The sequence below is a fragment of the Equus caballus genome, chromosome 7, assembly GCF_041296265.1.
Source record: "Equus caballus isolate H_3958 breed thoroughbred chromosome 7, TB-T2T, whole genome shotgun sequence".
Classification (NCBI taxonomy): Eukaryota; Metazoa; Chordata; class Mammalia; order Perissodactyla; family Equidae; genus Equus; species Equus caballus.
The window spans coordinates 81,895,498-81,903,599 of NC_091690.1; the positions used below are offsets into that span (position 1 = coordinate 81,895,498).

General features: G+C 40.8%; 1 pseudogene; it reads left to right on the forward strand.

Moving 5' to 3' along the window:
- The first annotated feature begins 2,765 nt into the window (after positions 1-2,765).
- On the forward strand, positions 2,766-5,413 carry LOC100071289 (large ribosomal subunit protein uL22-like; annotated as a pseudogene).
- The last annotated feature ends 2,689 nt before the right edge of the window (positions 5,414-8,102 follow it).

An 8,102-nucleotide genomic window follows, 5' to 3' on the forward strand; every position in this document is an offset into this window, starting at 1 on the left:
CATCACAGCTGCCTCTGAACACTCAGAAAGGTGGTGAGCAGTCACTGAAAAGCTGAGATCAGCTGCCCATCTGGCTTTCTATAATCAGGTGCCCATGACTTTGATTGCCAGGAGAAAATGGCAGTGGGGTGATGCCCTCCATCCCACTTATGCCTTCCAAATCTGATGAGCACACTTAATTGAATTTGGCATCCTGGCTGCAAGGGAGTTCAGTTTTTAACTTTCCAGCCACTATAGCATAAAAAGGTACAAACAAATGTGTAAGGGACTGGCCCTGTGGCCAAGTGGTTAAGTTTGCATGCTCTGCTTCGGTGCCCTAGGGTTTCAGCAGTTCGGATCCTGGGCGTGGACATGGCACCGCTCGTCAGGTCATGTTGAGGTGGCATCCCACATGCCACAGCTAGAGTGACCCACAACTGGAATATACAACTATGTACTGGGGGGGTTTGGGGAGAAAAAGCAAAAAAAAAAAAAAAAGCTAAGAAAAAAAGATGTGTGGGAAGGGATGCTGAAGCCTGTAGACATATCCAGCACCATACGCTAGACATAGCAAGTCTGCAGACAAATCAACCCATAGGCGTTCAAAGTAGATACCTGAAACTGATAACGAAATTCATTGAGCTGCTCACCTACATCAAAGGTATAAAATGCATGAAAAAGAGAGGATTTATAATGAGCATTTCTTTGGAAAAGTTGTGCAGTTTTATCTCCACCTATCCCAGGTAACAGGGCTGAGTGCTTCTCCCATCACCTCAAGTTGAGGGAAAAGGGGTTCACCAGAGCCACTCTGAGAGCTTGATATGAATCTCCTGCAATTGTGGGCGTGGGAGGGTTCACGCTGAACTTTTATCTGACTTCTGCCTTGGAAAATTTACATTTTCCAAAATGGAGATGGTTTGGGGAGCTGCTCAGACCTCAGGAGTGAAGGAGACATGGTTGGTCTGGACAGCTTGCTCTTCTAGAGTTTGTTGTGGCAGAGAATGTGTGAGTGTTCCAAGAACCGTGGAATGTTACAAGGGAGGTGAATTGGGAGCTGGGAGAAGCATTTGAGTTTAATCATTGAAGAGTTAGCTAAGCCGACAGGGCAGAGCATGGCATTCCAGGCAGAGGGAACAGCATGTGCAAAGACTCAGAGGCACAAATGGATTTGGAATGTCTGGGGAAAAGTTAAACATTTGGTGTAGCTGTGGTGCAATTTGAGGTGTGGGGAGTACAAGAAATTGGCTTGGAAAAATGCCTTAAGCACATGTTGTGCTTCCAAATTTAGCCTTTGTTCTTTCGGAACTAGAGACTTACTGTAGGGTTTTTTCCTTTTGAGTTAATACACTTTACTTTTTAGAACATTTTAGATGTACAGAAAAACTGGGCAGGTAGTACAGAGAGTTCCCACATAGCCCCACATGGTTTCCCCTATTATTAACATCTTACATTAAAATGGTATATTTATTACAATTCATGAATCTATATTGATACATTATTATTATTACCTAAAGTTCATAGTTTATTCAGATCTCCTTAGTGTTTACGTAATGCCCTTTTTCTGTTTCAGGGTCCCATCCAGGACACCACATTACATTTAATTATCATGCCTCCTTAGACTCCTCTTGGCTGTGACAGTTTCTCAGACTTTCCTCTTTTTGATAACCTTAACCGTTTTGAGGAGTACTGGTCAGGTCTATTGTAGGACGTCCATTTATTGGAATTTGCCTGATGATGAGAAAATCATGATTAGATTGGGATAGTGGGTACTCTAGGTTTTTCAGTATAATTTGATCTATGTTTTACAAAACTGATTTGGGGCCAGTGTGAAGGGTGAATGAGATGGAGCACATTAAATTGGTACCCTTTTGTTGCAAGCCCTGCAATGGCTTACCACCACAATTATGTATATATATAAATCTTACTCTTTAACATGACTTACAGAGCCCTATAGGATTTGGACCCAGCCTACCTTTCTGACCTCATCTTCTGACATTCTTCTCCTTGCTCTTTATCTTCAACTGCACTGGCTTTTGTTTCCATTTCTTGAAGATGCAAGCTTTGCTACCCTCAGGACATTGGAGTGGTTTGTTATGTAATCCAGGTGGAAGGTGAGTTGGGCCTGAATTAGAGGAGGAGAGGCAGATTAGAGAGTATATATGTGGTAGAATCGACAGGATTTGACTGATTGGATATATGAAATAAAGAAAAGAGAAGATTTGAGTACAGTTTTGAGATTTGCAGTTTGAACGACTGGGTCACTGGACTTGACCATATACTGAGATGGGGAATGCAGGAGTTTGGAGGGGAAACATCATGAAATCACGATGACACACTGAGTTTGATTAGCTGTGGGACGTCGAGATGTTCCTGTCCAGCAAGCAGTTGGAAATCATGAGTCTTCAGTTTAGGAGGGAGGTTGGGAGAAGAGTAACTGCCAAACAAGAGATTGTGGAGGGGGCTCTGATTATTAATTCAACTGGGATAAACCCAAGGGACATATTTGCAGTAATTCAAACCCTTGGCAGTAAATAGTTGAATGTGAACTTCAGGTCAGCAGAGAAATTAAATTTATTTTGGAGACTATCAGGCAAAAGCAGGCCAGGACTTTGGGGAGGATTTTGTGGTTATCCCACTCACCAGGCTTAGGCTAATGACTGCTGCTTTTCTACTGGAGTGAAACTTTGGGTCTTGAAAAGGGTGCTGTATTAACTAATTAACGTAGCCTCAGAGAAAGCAGCAGAGAGGTTTGGGGTTTGGACCAGGTTATATGAGTGGAAAATGGCATGGTGGACCCGCCAGGTTATAGTGAAATTGCTCCCAGGTATGTCATTTCCTTACAGTCTTTATACGACTATATTTACATTAAAAAAAATTACAGAAGTAGTACATTCATGCTTTGCAGATGCTGTAGGTTGGCTCACTCAATAACTATTCTAACCACTTTCTCCCTTGTCTTCTTTTACTATGGAGGCTGGAAAGCAACATACACAAATTCCCAGACCTCATTACAACTGGAGGTGGCCATGAAATATAGTTCTGTTTAATGAGAAGTTCCCAGAAGTCCCTGTGGTGGGCTTCCATTTCTGAATAGAAGGGCGAAGATTTGTGAGAAGTCTTTTTGCCCTTCTGCCTTCTTCCAGCATGGAGCTTAGATACAATGCCTAGAGATAGCAGCCATCTTGCTACCAAGAGAAGGAAAGCTGTAAGCTAAGAATGGTGGAGCAGAAGGGTCAAAGGAGCCTGATCCGTTAATGACATCCTTTGGCTACTGTACTGGTTCCAGTCTCCCCACTTCTGGATTTTGTGTTATGTGGGAAAAAAGCCTTTCCTACTCTACACCAGAACACTGGCTCTCAAACTTGGCTGCCCATTAGAATCACCTGTGGAGAATTACTTTCCAATGCTTAAATCACCCTGTGTACTACCAATTGAGTAGGAATTTCTGGTGACAGGACCTAAGCCTCAGCAATTTTTGAAACTCTGTAGGTGGTTTCAATGTGTAGCCAAGTTTGAGAACCAGTGGTATAAACCACTGTTTTTTGTTTTTGTTTTGTCATTGTTGTTATTCCCAACTGGACACTGTTGTTACAATACATGTGTTGAAATTATATGCAAACAATAGAAGCATGTATGTTCCCCCGTCTCTACTATCAGCTCCGTCTCTACTGCCATCCCTAAGAGAATCACAATTCTCAGAGAGCGCCTCTTCTTTCAAAATTTCCTTTCTGCATATACAAATGTATATTAGTTTTCTATTATAAAAGTCCTTCTAGGGGTTGTTCAAGTGGCGCCTGAGCAGTGACATTGCCTTATAGAAAAATCAGGACAATGCTGACTTCAAGTTTTTTATCTTCATAAACCATTGGAACGCAGGGAAATGTCAATATTTTCACACCCAAACTACCTCTCCCAGCCTGCTTTTTGCATTCTGAAATATCAGAAAATAGCATTTCGTTGATACAGTCTAATCTTCTACTTCAGATGTTTTAAAATTTGCATATAACTTTTTGTCTATGATTAGTTATTTAATCTAAGAGACACAGAAGACGTTGAAAATGATGTTGCTGGGCTTCAATGTAGGGTACTCCTCAAGTTTTGTGTAGCAAAATCTTCTTTGAGTTCTTGCCTCAAGTTTCAGTTATTTGAAGATTGGTTCTTTTGAAGTATCATCTTTTTTGGTTCATGTTTTTGTTTTATTTGAGGTTGAAAATCACTTTGAGATCCAGGAGAGGTTGAAACTGGCACATGATAACATTTTCAGCAGCCTTGCTACACTTCCTAGCATATCTCAAAGTGTATATAAAAATATTCCTCTGTTGAAAAGACCCAGCTCCAGAGAGAAGATTCCTGTAGCAACAAAGTTTTAATTTTATGACTTTATAAAGAAACTTGTAAAATACATACTAATTTGGTTCTCATGGGAGGCAACGTTACATGAAAAACTCTAGAATGAGAAGCATGGGTTCAAATCCCAACTCTGCAGACAAGAAATAACAATAGTTGGGGAGGACATGGAGAAAAGGGAACCCTTGGGCACTGTTGCTGGGAATGTAAATTGGATCAGCCGTTATGGAAAACAGTATGGAGGCTCCACAAAAAATTAAAAGTAGAGATACCATATGATTCTGAAATTCCACTTCTGGATATTTGTCCAAAGAAAACGAAAATACTAACTCAAAAAGATATACAAACCTCCATGTTCATTGCGGCATTATTCACAATAGCCAAGACATGGAAGCAACTTAAGTGTCTATCGATGGATGAATGGATAAAGAAGATGTGGTGTGCTCTTGCTCTGCCCGTAAGCAGCCTGAGGTGATCTCTGAAAAGGGCTCCCTACTCACTTGACCCAGAAAACCCTACAAAATCATGCAAATCAAGAGATTCAAATCTTCATATTCATATTAAGAACACTGTGAAACTTCCCAGGCCATAAAGGGTGTGCATATCTGAAAAGCCCCCAAGTATCTGAAGGATGTCACTTGAAAGAAGCAGCATGTGCCATTCTGTCATCACAATGATGGAGTTGGTAGGCGCGCCCAGGCCAAGCAGTGGGGCTGGACATAGGCTCGATGGCCCAAAAAGAGTGCTGAATTTTTGCTGCACATGCTGAAAAATGCAGAGTAATGCTGAACTTAAGGGCTTGGATGTAGATTCTCTGGTTAGTGAGCACATCCAGGTGAACAAAGCCCCCAAGATGCGGCGCAGAACCTACAGAGCTCCCGGGAGGACTAACCCCTACGTGAGCCGGCCCTGCCACACTGAGATGGCCTTTCCTGAAAAAGAGCAGATCGTTCCTAGACCGGAAGAGGAGGTTGCAGAGAAGAAAGGGATATCCCAGAAGAAACTGAAGAAACAAAAACTTATGGCCTGGGAATAAATCAAGCATAAAATAAATGCAAGTAAAAGTGAAAGCAAACAAACAAAAAGAAAGATGTGGAATATTATGAATGAAATTAAACATGATTTCATTGAAATGAAATAATGACATATTTCATTGATGAAATGAAATATTCAGCCATAAAAAAGAAGGAAATCTTGTCATTTCCGACAACAGGGATAGAACTTGAGGACATTATGTTAGGTGAAATAAGTCAGACGAAGAAAGACAAATACTGTATGATCTCACTTTTATGTGGAATCTAAACAACAACAATGAAAAAACCCTTGAGCTCATGGATACAGAGAACAGACTGGTGGTTGCCAGAGGCGGGAGGTTGGGGGGTGGGCAAAATGGATAAAGGGTGTTACAAAGCACAAACTACCAGTTATAGAACAAATAAATTCTGGGGATGTAATGTACAACCTGATGACTGTAGTTAATAATACTGTATTGTGTATCTGAAAGTTGCTAAGAGAATAAATCTTAAAAACTCTCATCATAAGAAAAATATTTTGTAACTATACGTGGTGATGGATGTTAACTAGACTTACTGTGGTGATTATTTAGCAGTATATAAAAGTATTGAATCATTATGTTGTACACCTGAAACTAATATAAAGTTATATGTCAAGGGACTGGCCCCATGGCTGAGTGGTTAAGTTTGTGCGCTCCGCTGCAGGCGGCCCAGTGTTTCGTTGGTTCGAATACTGGGTGCGGACATGGCACTGCTCATCAGACCACGCTGAGGCAGCGTCCCACATGCCACAACTAGAAGGACCCACAACGAAGAATATACAACTATGTACTGGTGGGCTTTGGGGGGAAAAAAAAGAAAATCTTTTAAAAAAAAAGTTATATGTCAATTATATTTCAAAACAAAAATCCCAACTCTGTTCTAATGCCTATGTGACTTGGGCCTATTACTAAATCTCTATGCTTTACTTTTCTCATCTATAAAATTTGGATATTATTGTGAGGATTGAAGGACAGAATAAATGTAAAACTTTTAGAAATGTATCTAGTACATATTAACTGTCCAATAAATGTTAACTATTATGATTATCTGTGTTAATTTGGACACATAATCCTGAATATCCATGCTCAAAAGTAAATTCCCTTTTTGTGGGATTTTTTTCCCCCAGAACTTCAGTTGACATGGATCCCCCACCTCCCCTCTCACCCGTTTCTATTGAATTCCTCGCTGGGATTTCACCATTATTATCTCGTTTTCCTCTCATCTTCTCACTCTATACGTTCTTCCTGAGCTCCAGTGATCACTATATGCGGAACGGTTCCCGCATCTTAAGCTCAGTCTAAATCTTTTTCACATACGCTCCAGACTCCTTTGACTTTTCAGACAGGACTGCTTAGATGTTCTGTAACATTTTATCCCCTAAACCTGTATTCCCTATTTGCAGAGAATGGCCCCTTAATTTGCACACAACTGCCCAATTTCTGGATGTAATCCATGACTCTTCCCTTTCACATCTGTCAGCCTATCAATTGTGTCTCCAATCTATCCACTTCTCTCCACTCCCTTTCTCACAGCCCTAGTGAGGCCATCGTCCTGTCTTTCAACTACTGCAGCAGCTTCCCATTCTCCAGGCTTCACTCTGTAGCTTTAGTAATATTTCTAAAATGTGAAACTGTCATGCTACCCCCTGCTTAAAACACTTCAATGACTCCCTAGTGTCCTCAGGATAAAATACAAACTCCCTAACGAAGTTTACAAGTTCTTTCATGATTTAGCTCATGCTTAGCCTTCAGCCTCATCTCTTGTCCTTCCCTTCTCTACATTCTAAGGCCCACTCTTGCTGAATGAATCCAATGTGCTGTCTGTCATCTCAGGGCCTTGATGATTGCTGCTCCCTCTATTAGTTTCTTCTCCTTGCCCCGCCCTTTCTCCTGCCCTACTTTGTCTAACTCCTACTGATGCTTTACATCTCAGTTCAAGTATCACTTCCTCTGAGGAAACTTCCCTGACTCCCACACTTGAGTTAAGTGTACCTCCTATATGCTCTTACAGGACTAATTCTTCTTCTTATTGCACTTAACCACACTATACCGTAATTAGATGCTTAATTATCTGAAACACTATGGGGAAATGCAGATAAAGCTTGATAAAGACAAGGTTTGTGTAATCAATACCTATTACCCTATCAGGCTTCCTCCACATCATCTGGAAATAGCATTTCTTTTCTGATACCTAATTCTCTTGGAGTTTCTGAAGAGTTTGGTAGTCTTTACATGACTTAAATCAAAGGTGAGTGTCTGGTCCAAATGGGAGTGATCATGGTACAAAGACTGTGGTAGGATAATGATAAAGTGTAATGGATGCTGGATTTAAATCTCAGCTCTTCTCCTTAATAATGTGTGAACATTTTTGTGGCTTTTATCTTTTCATCTGTAAATGTGTATAATAATACCAACCTTATGAAAGATGCGTCTTGAAGAAAGACAGTGACTACTGTAAATCTAAGCAGATGGTGGTTATAGATGTAGTTTCATTGTTGGAACAATTCAACACACCTGGTATGCAGCTGTTGATTTGCATGCTTTTTTTCTCTATACTTGTTGGTAAAGACCATCAGAAGCAGTTTGCTTTCAGTTGGCAGGGCCAGCAATATACCTTCCCTGTCCTACCTCAGGGGTATATCAACTCTCCAGCCCTATGTCATAATCTTGTTCCAATGGCACTTGATTGCCTTTCCATTCTGAATCATCCTGGATCATTAGA